The sequence below is a fragment of the Electrophorus electricus genome, chromosome 2 (genome assembly GCF_041902795.1).
Source record: "Electrophorus electricus isolate QZ-2024a chromosome 2, ASM4190279v1, whole genome shotgun sequence".
In the NCBI taxonomy this organism is placed as follows: domain Eukaryota; kingdom Metazoa; phylum Chordata; class Actinopteri; order Gymnotiformes; family Gymnotidae; genus Electrophorus; species Electrophorus electricus.
Genome location: NC_137498.1, coordinates 4,472,892 through 4,481,805, shown reverse-complemented (window position 1 = coordinate 4,481,805; position 8,914 = coordinate 4,472,892). Strand labels below are relative to the sequence as shown.

At 38.9% G+C, this 8,914-nt stretch overlaps 1 non-coding gene across 1 annotated transcript; it reads right to left on the bottom strand.

Annotated features, from left to right (window-relative positions):
• Positions 1–7,673: 7,673 nt before the first annotated feature.
• Positions 7,674–7,746, bottom strand: trnav-uac (transfer RNA valine (anticodon UAC)). The gene has a single exon. It is a non-coding gene; the product is annotated as a tRNA-Val (tRNA).
• Between the last annotated feature and the right edge of the window lie 1,168 nt (positions 7,747–8,914).

The following is an 8,914-nucleotide window of genomic DNA, read 5'->3' as shown; positions in this document are numbered from 1 at the left end:
CACTGCTAAAAGATTCTTTGGGCTCACTCTCCAGCTTTTGCTCATTTTTGGCACTTGAAAATCATAGCTTTAAATCTGGCTAAGGAGTCTGACTTCTCAATCATTAGGATGAAAATTCTCACAACTCCACCAAAGTTCTCTTGTTTCTTACCATTTGAGGAACAGACTGTTGCTAACTAGGCATAATATGAAGAGTTTTACTTTATCTCTGTAGTTCTCTCATTGGCATATAGAGCATAACCTATTGCGCAAATTCTGTATGCTTGACATTGCCTTGCAAGCATTTTTTCTTTGCCATAGAATTGATGAAATTAATTTTTGAAATTCAGCTAATTAGCATAACCTCTGTTAGGAAACAAAATGAGAACACACTCACCAAAGTTTATGCTTCCTGTAGTAATGTTTAAGAAACTGGCTTGAATTGTCTTCACCCTATTAGGATGCAAAATTCAATCCCAGCAACCAATGTTTACTTGTTTCCTTGCCTTTGAGAGACAGAATGTTACTCTCTAGGAATAATATGAAGAACTTTACCTGATCACTGGAAGCTGTTTCATTGGCATGGAAAGCAGTCCCTATTGCACAGATTCTGCATCATAAACATTGCTTTGCATGGATTTTAATTGTCAGGAGACTAGAAAGAATTTACTTTTAAGAATTAGCTAAGTAGCATAACTTATCTCTGTTAGTAGATCAAATACAGATGCACTCGTGGTGTTTTTGTTTTGTTTACTTTTGTTTGAAATACATGGATTAGCACACCCATCATGCTACAATGAGTTTTACATCATGCCTGTGACAATTGAAATCAGCCTTAAGCACAGCTCCTAAAGCACAGTCCTTGCATCACCGGAGCACAAGTGTGCTGCATATATTGACTTTCTCAGTTTGCAAATAGAGACCCAACAGAGAAACTACTCTTTATGTCCATACTAAGATGATAGTAATCTTCTGATCTTGAAATTTTAATTTTGCACAATGTGGAACCAAGTTGCAGAAGAAGACGTTGGGGATTTCAAATGAGTTATAGTGCCAGAGTTTGGAGTACAGGAATTGGAGAACTCAATCGGAGTAACTAGGGAGTTCAAAAAATCTTTTCACTCTGCTGCAAGAAGGCCATTCGATTCCCTGATGTCTACTTCAAATACAAGAGACAGAAACCAAAGAACCAACTACTGTTTCTGCTCAGCTTCAATTCAAGGACCTTTTACATATAATGCAAACGTGATGACCACTTCACTACAGAAATTATGCAAAGACTCCTTGATGCAGTATGGTATCACTGCACTTTCAGAACAATCTTTTCACCAACTCATACCCAAAACTGATAATGAGTGCAAGTTATTGAGTAAAAGAATGAATATAATTTATGCCAAAACCTTTCATATTAGCAAGTTCACAAATAGCTGCCATTTTATGCAAATTTAGTTGGTATGTTGGATGGCCTAAAATGCAAATAATGAGCAGATGTACCTAAAATTCAAATGGTTCACAATTCTAATTTTTCAGAAATATCTGATTCAAACTTGCAGAAAAAATATTGTTTAGCTGACAGGGAACCCTCTAGTCTGAGCGACACTTCAGTCCAAACTGGTGGTCCTGGAAAGTGGTAGGTTCTGTTCTGGCTTTCTAAACTTATGCAGCAGAGCCATGTGAGATCTTCACTGCTTAAGGCCATAAAACCCAAAGATCTCTTTCTTTGCTGTCCCAATAGTTGTCCTCAGAACCTCACTCCTCTCAATTGTACTTTGAAGTCATGAACAGTATTGCCTTCTTTTAACGTTTTGATTACAGTTAAAAAGCAGCTCAGCTGCAGTTCCATGATGGTGAGTTTAAGTTGATTTCCCTGTGCAGTTCTTTAGCCTCGCCTGCCCATGCTTCCCTTTGTTCCAACTATTTTAAACAGCAAAAATGGATGAGAAATGCTTCTGCACAGTATATAAGCTGGGACCTGTGAACTGGAAAGCAAATGCATTGACCACTACTCTAGAAAAATCAAGAGAGTTCAACATCTATATCAAACAATAATTATCCCCCAAAAGGTCTGGTAGTTAACAGGATTTATGACAAAATGATGCTGCGATTAGACAAGGAGCTTGGTGTCTCAGTCTCAGGACCTAAAGAGCAAACTGCAAAAAGAGACTCCCGCACAAAGAGTCTCCCACTTGATACACTGCTTACAAAAAGCACGTGCCCAACTACTGTGCTATCAAGAGGGATGTTTCTGCCAGGTATGGAACAGAGGACCTTTCTCGTGTCAGGCGAACATGCTGAGCACTACACTACAGAAACCACTTTAAAATGCTTCTTTGCCTCTCCAGCTTTTGCTCATTTTTGGGGCTTGAAAATCATAACTTTAAATCTGGCTAAGGAGTCTGACTTCTCAATCATTAGGATGAAAATTCTCACAACCCCACCAAAGTTCTCTTGTTTCCTACCATTTGAGGAACAGACTGTTGCTAATTAGGCATAATATGAAGAGTTTTACTTTATCTCTGTAGTTCTCTCATTGGCATATAGAGCATAACCTATTGCGCAAATTCTGTATGCTTGACATTGCCTTGCAAGCATTTTTTCTTTGCCATAGAATTGATGAAATTAACTTTTGAAATTCAGCTAATTAGCATAACCTCTGTTAGGAAACAAAATGAGAACACACTCACCAAAGTTTATGCTTCCTGTAGTAATGTTTAAGAAACTGTCTTGAATTGTCTTCACCCCATTAGGACGCAAAATTCAATCCCAGCAACCAATGTTTACTTGTTTCATTGCCTTTGAGAGACAGAATGTTACTCTCTAGGAATAATATGAAGAACTTTACCTGATCACTGGAAGCTGTTTCATTGGCATGGAAAGCAGTCCCTAGTGCACAGATTCTGCATCATAATCATTGCTTTGCATGGATTTTAATTGTCAGGAGACTAGAAGGAATTTACTTTTAAGAATTAGCTAAGTAGCATAACTTATCTCTGTTAGTAGATCAAATACAGATGCACTCATGGTTTTTCTGTTTTGTTTACTTTTGTTTGAAATACATGGATTAGCACACCCATCATGCTACAATGAGTTTTACATCATGCCTGTGACAATTGAAATCAGCCTTAAGCACAGCTCCTAAAGCACAGTCCTTGCATCACCGGAGCACAAGTGTGCTGCATATATTGACTTTCTCAGTTTGCAAATAGAGACCCAACAGAGAAACTACTCTTTATGTCCATACTAAGATGATAGTAATCTTCTGATCTTGAAATTTTAATTTTGAACAATGTGGAACCAAGTTGCAGAAGAAGACGTTGGGGATTTCACATGACTTATAGTGCCAGAGTTTGGAGTACAGGAATTGGAGAACTCAATCGGAGTAAGTAGGGAGTTCAAAAAATCTTTTCACTCTGCTGCAAGAAGGCCATTCGATTCCCTGATGTCTACTTCAAATACAAGAGTCAGAAACCCAAGAACCAACTACTGTTTCTGCTCAGCTTCAATTCAAGGACCTTTTACGTATAATGCAAACGTGATGATCACTTCACTACAGAAATCATGCAAAGACTCCTTGATGCAGTATGGTATCACTGCACGTTCAGAACAATCTTTTCACCAACTCATCCCCAAAACTGATAATGAGTGCAATTTATTGAGTAAAAGAATGAATATCATTTATGCCAAAACCTTTCATATTTGCAAGTTCACAAATAGCTGCCATTTTACGCAAATTTAGTTGGTATGTTGGATGGCCTAAAATGCTAATAATGAGCAGATGTACCTAAAATTCAAATGGTTCACAATTCTAATTGTTCAGAAATATCTGATTCAAACTGTCAGAAAAAATATTGTTTAGCTGACTGGGAACCCTCTAGTCCAAGCGACACTTCAGTCCAAACTGGTGGTCCTGGAAAATGGTAGGTTCTGTTCTGGCTTTCTAAACTTATGCAACAGGGACATGTGAGATCTTCACTGCTTAAGGCCATAAAACCCAAAGATCTCTTTCTTTGCAGTCCCAATAGTTGTCCTCAGAACCTCACTCCTCTCAATTGTACTTTGAAGTCATGAACAGTATTGCCTTCTTTTAACGTTTTGAATACTGTTCAAAAGCACCTCAGCTGCAGTTCCATGATGCTGAGTTTAAGTTGATTTCCCTGTGCAGTTCTTTAGCCTCGCCTGCCCATGCTTCCCTTTGTTCCAACCATTTTATACAGTAAACACCAAAAATGGATGAAAGAGAAATGCTTCTGCACAGTATGGAAGCTGGGACATGTGACCTGGAAAGCAAATGCAATGACCACTACTCTAGACAAATCAAGAGAGTTCAAGATCTATATCAATCAATAATGATCCCCCAAAAAGGTCTTTTAGTCAACAGGATTTATGACAAAATGATGTTGCGATTAGACAAGGAGCTTGGTGCCTCAGTCTGAGGACCTAAAGGGCAAACCGCACAAAGAGTCTCCCACTTGATACACTGCTTACAAAAAGCACGTGCCCAACTACTGTGCTATCAAGAGGGATGTTTCTGCCAGGTATGGAACAGAGGACCTTTCTCGTGTTAGGCGAACATGCTGAGCACTACACTACAGAAACCACTTTAAAATGCTTCTTTGCCTCTCCAGCTTTTGCTCATTTTTGGGGCTTGAAAATCATAGCTTTAAATCTGGATAAGCAGTATGACATCTCAAGCATTAGGATGAAAATTCAGACAACTCCACCAAAGTTCTCTTGTTTCCTAAACTTCGAGAAACAGACTGTTGCTAACTAGGCATAATATGAAGAGTTTTACTTTATCTCTGTAGTTCTCTCATTGGCATTTAGAGCATAACCTATTGCACAAATTGTGTAGGCTTGATATTGCCTTGCAAGGATTTGTTCTTTGCCATAGACTTGATGAAAGTAACTTTTAAATTTCAGCTAATTAGCATAACCTCTGTTAGGAAACAAAATGAGAACACACTCACTAAAGTTTATGCTTGAAAGACTTGAATTAGAATAGCCATTATGCTAAGAGTTTTAATTAATCAGCTTGGCTATTAATTAAGGAGCCTGACTTTTCTCAGTGAAGAATGGCTCTCCATTCAATTAAAAGGACAGCAGTTACACATCTACCAAGAGTCGTGTTTCTGCCTGGTATCGAGCCAGGGACCTTTCACGTGTGAGGCTAACGTGATAACCACTACACTACAGAAACCCTACAGCACTGGCTGTTCAGGATCATCCCAGCATTTCCTCCTTTTTGTTGCCTGCAAGGCATAGTTTAAAAACTGGCTTGAATTGTCTTCTCCCTGTTAGGACGCAAAATTCAATCCCACCAAGCAATGTTTTCTTGTTTCATTGCCTTTGAGAGACAGAATGTTACTCCCTAGGAATAATATGAAGAGCTTTACCGGATAACTGTAGGCTTATTCATCGGCATGGAAAGCAGTCCCTAGTGCACCAATTCTGCTTCATTAACATTGCTTTGCATAGATTTTAATTGTCAGGAGACTATAAGGATGTTACTTTTAAGAATTAGCTAAGTAGCATAACTTATCTCTGTTAGGAGATCAAATACAGATGCACTCGTGGAGTTTCTGTTTTGTTTAATTTTGTTTGAAATACATGGATTAGCACACCCATCATGCTACAATGAGTTTTACATCATCCCTGTGACAATTGAAATCAGCCTTAAACACAGTTCCTAAAGCACAGTCCTTGCATCACCGGAGGACAAGCCTGCTGCATATATTGACTTTCTCGGTTTGCAAATGGAGACAGTGATGGGATATTTTTTTCCAACAGAGAAGCTACTCTTTATGTCCATACTAAGATGCTAGTAATCTTCTGATCTTGAAATTTCCATTTTGCACAATGTAGAACCAAGTTGCAGACGAAGAGGTTAGCGATTTCAAATGCGTTATAGTGCCGGAGTTTGGAGTACAGGACTTGGAGAACTCAATTGGAGTAACTAGGGAGTTCAGAACACCATTTCCCTCTGCTGCAAGAAGGCCATTCGATTCCCTGGTGTCTACTTCAAATAGAAGACACAGAAACCAAAGAACCAGCTAATGTTTCTGCTCAGCTTCAATTCAAGGTCCTTTCACACATAATGCAAACGTGATGACCAATTCACTACAGACACCATGCAAAAATGACTTGATGCAGTATGGTATCACTGCAATTTCAGAATAATTTTTTCACCAACTCATCCCCAAAACTGAAAATGTGTGCAAATTATTTAGGAGAAAGAATGAACATCATTTATGCCAAAACCTTTCATATTTGGAAGTTCACAAATAGCTGCCATTTTATGCAAATTTCGTGGGTATGTTGGATGGCCTAAAATGCGTTTCATGAGCAGACGTACCTAAAATTCAAATGGTTCACAGTTGTAATTTTCAGAAATATCTGATTCAAACTGTCAGAAAAAAATGCTGTTTAGCTGAAAGGGAACCCTCTAGTCCGACCTACACATCAGTCGAAACTGGTGGTCCTGGAAAATTGTAGGTTCTGTTCTTGCTTTCTAAACCTATGTAGCAGGGCCGTGTGAGCTCTTCACTGCTTAAGGCCATAAAAACCGAAGATCTCTTTCATTGCAGTCCCAATAGTTGTCCTCAGAACCTCACTCCTCTCAATTCTACCTTGAAGTCATGAACAGTATTGCCTTCTTTTACCATTTTGATTGCAGTTAAAAAGCAGCTCAGCTGCAGTTCCATGATGCTGAGTTTAAGTTGATTTCCCTGTGCAGTTCTTTAGCCTCGCCTGTCCATGCTTCCCTTTGTTCCAACCATTTTATACAGTAAAGACCAAAAATGGATGAAAGAGAAATGCTTCTGCACAGTATGGAAGCTGGGACATGTGACCTGGAAAGCAAATGCAATGACCACTACTCTAGACAATCAAGAGAGTTCAAGATCTATATCAATCAATAATGATCCCCCAAAAAGGTCTTTTAGTCAACAGGATTTATGACAAAATGATGTTGCGATTAGAAAAGGAGCTTGGTGCCTCAGTCTGAGGACCTAAAGGGCAAACTGCACAAAGAGTCTCCCACTTGATACACTGCTTACAAAAAGCACGTGCCCAACTACTGTGCTATCAAGAGGGATGTTTCTGCCAGGTATGGAACAGAGGACCTTTCCCGTGTCAGGTGAACATGCTGAGCACTACACTACAGAAACCACTTTAAAATAATTCTTTGCCTCTGCAGCTTTTGCTCATTTTTGGGGCTTGAAAATCATAACTTTAAATCTGGATAAGCAGTATGACTTCTCAAGCATTAGGATGAAAATTCAGACAACCCCACCAAACTTCTCTTGTTTCCTACCCTTCGAGAAACAGACTGTTGCTAACTAGGCATAATATGAAGAGTTTTACTTTATCTCTGTAGTTCTCTCATTAGCATTTAGAGCATAACCTATTGCACAAATTGTTTATGCTTGATATTGCCTTGCAAGGATTTGTTCTTTGCCATAGACTTGATGAAAGTAACTTTTAAATTTCAGCTAATTAGCATAACCTCTGTTAGGAAACAAAATGAGAACACACTCACTGAAGTTTATGCTTGAAAGACTTGAATTAGCATAGCCATTATGCTAAGAGTTTTAACTAATCAGGTTGGCCATTAATTAAGGAGCCTGACTTTTCTCTGTGAAGAATAGCTCTCCATTCAATAGAAAGGACAGCAGTTAAACATCTACCAAGAGTGGTGTTTCTGCCTGGTATCGAGCCAGGGACCTTTCGCGTGTAAGGCTAACGTGATAACCACTACACTACAGAAACCCTACAGGCCTGGCCGTTCAGGATCAGCCCAGCATTTCCTCCTATTTGGTGCCTGCAAGGCATAGTTTAAAAACTGGCTTGAATTGTCTTCTCCCCGTTAGGACGCAAAATTCAATCCCACCAAGCAATGTTTTCTTGTTTCATTGCCTTTGAGAGACAGAATGTTACTCCCTAGGAATAATATGAAGAGCTTTACCGGATCACTGTAGGCTTATTCATTGGCATGGAAAGCAGTCCCTAGTGCAGAAATTCTGCATCATTAACATTGCTTTGCATAGATTTTAATTGTCAGGAGACTATAAGGATGTTACTTTTAAGAATTAGCTAAGTAGCATAACTTATCTCTGTTAGGAGATCAAATACAGATGCACTCGTGGAGTTTCTGTTTTGTTTAATTTTGTTTGAAATACATGGATTAGCACACCCATCATGCTACAATGAGTTTTAAATCATCCCTGTGACAATTGAAATCAGCCTTAAACACAGCTCCTAAAGCACAGTCCTTGCATCACCGGAGGACAAGCCTGCTGCATATATTGACTTTCTCGGTTTGCAAATGGAGACAGTGATGGGATATTTTTTTCCAACAGAGAAGCTACTCTTTATGTCCATACTAAGATGCTAGTAATCTTCTGATCTTGAAATTTCCATTTTGCACAATGTAGAACCAAGTTGCAGACGAAGAGGTTAGGGATTTCACATGCGTTATAGTGCCGGAGTTTGGAGTACAGGACTTGGAGAACTCAATTGGAGTAACTAGGGAGTTCAGAAAATCATTTCCCTCTGCTGCAAGAAGGCCATTCGATTCCCTGGTGTCTACTTCAAATAGAAGACACAGAAACCAAAGAACCAGCTAATGTTTCTGCTCAGCTTCAATTCAAGGTCCTTTCACACATAATGCAAACGTGATGACCAATTCACTACAGACACCATGCAAAAATGCCTTGATGCAGTATGGTATCACTGCAATTTCAGAACAATTTTTTCACCAGCTCATCCCCAAAACTGAAAATGTGTGCAAATTATTTAGGAGAAAGAATGAACATCATTTATGCCAAAACCTTTCATATTTGGAAGTTCACAAATAGCTGCCATTTTATGCAAATTTCGTGGGTATGTTGGATGGCCTAAAATGCGTTTCATGAGCAGACGTAACTAAAATTCAAAT